Source organism: Papaver somniferum, chromosome 5 (genome assembly GCF_003573695.1).
Source record: "Papaver somniferum cultivar HN1 chromosome 5, ASM357369v1, whole genome shotgun sequence".
NCBI classification, from domain to species: domain Eukaryota; kingdom Viridiplantae; phylum Streptophyta; class Magnoliopsida; order Ranunculales; family Papaveraceae; genus Papaver; species Papaver somniferum.
The window spans coordinates 201260605-201261678 of NC_039362.1; positions in this window are offsets into that span (position 1 = coordinate 201260605).

Below are 1074 nucleotides of genomic sequence, written 5' to 3' on the forward strand. Positions count from 1 at the left end.
AAAAAAAAAAAAAAAAAAGAAGATAGAGAAAAGGAAATCTGATGGGTTGACTCCCACGAAGCGAAATGTATTGTTTCTCTTCTTTCAATAGCACATAATCTCAAACAAAATGAGGTTGATACCCCAAAGTAAGCTGCCAATCATATATATAGAGTCTGAAAAGTTGGGGATCAACCCAACCAATCCGGTCAGCTGAAAATATGCACCTGCAAAAACTATAATCTTCCAAAGATATATGTGAATCCATTCCCCATAAATAACAATCCTTAGTAATCAATCCATGCATTGTCAGGATATGTAAATCATTCACACAAAGAGGTATAAATTTTTCAATAGCTTCTAGTTGAGGTGCACGCCCTAAATCAGGTTCTAAATCAGGGGAAATAACTTTTATGGCTGATATTGGTTCCAGTTGAGCAAAATAGGGCACACGAACATATGTTGGCTCAAATGGAGCAATAATATCATGACTCATAGACCCGTTATCATCTAAAACGGTTTCATTATCAATATCATCAAGACAAAAAAATTATGAACTTAATGGCTTAAAGGTCATGGTCGAAACTTTCTCGACTAATGGAACTAGTCGAGACTCGGACAAAACTAGAGGTTCTAGTTTGGATTTCCATTTATTAGTGTCTAACAGTGGTGTGGAGTCTAACAAGGCATTTACTTCACAAATAACACTATCGTCATCAAAATCATACCCAAAATGAGCTAATCAAACCTCTAATGGATCTCCCAAGTGGCTCTTGCAAATATCTTGCGAGTGCATACTTTCTTTTCGCTCGCTCTTCAGACTAAAGTACCTAAAAAAATCAAACAAATTGCGTAAAAAGAACTAAAAGAACAATAATAATAAATTATTTACAAAAATAAAAATAAGATATATACAAAAGTTGATATCAATCAGAGTGTATTATGCAACCACTCCTCGGCAGCGGCGCCAAAAACTTGGTAGGCTCAGAAACCTACAATAAAATACTGCAAGTGCACAGCGTCTAACTCGTAGACAATGACAACTACAGGTGGTTCCCACAGGGAGTGTGAAATACTCAACCAACTAATATCAAG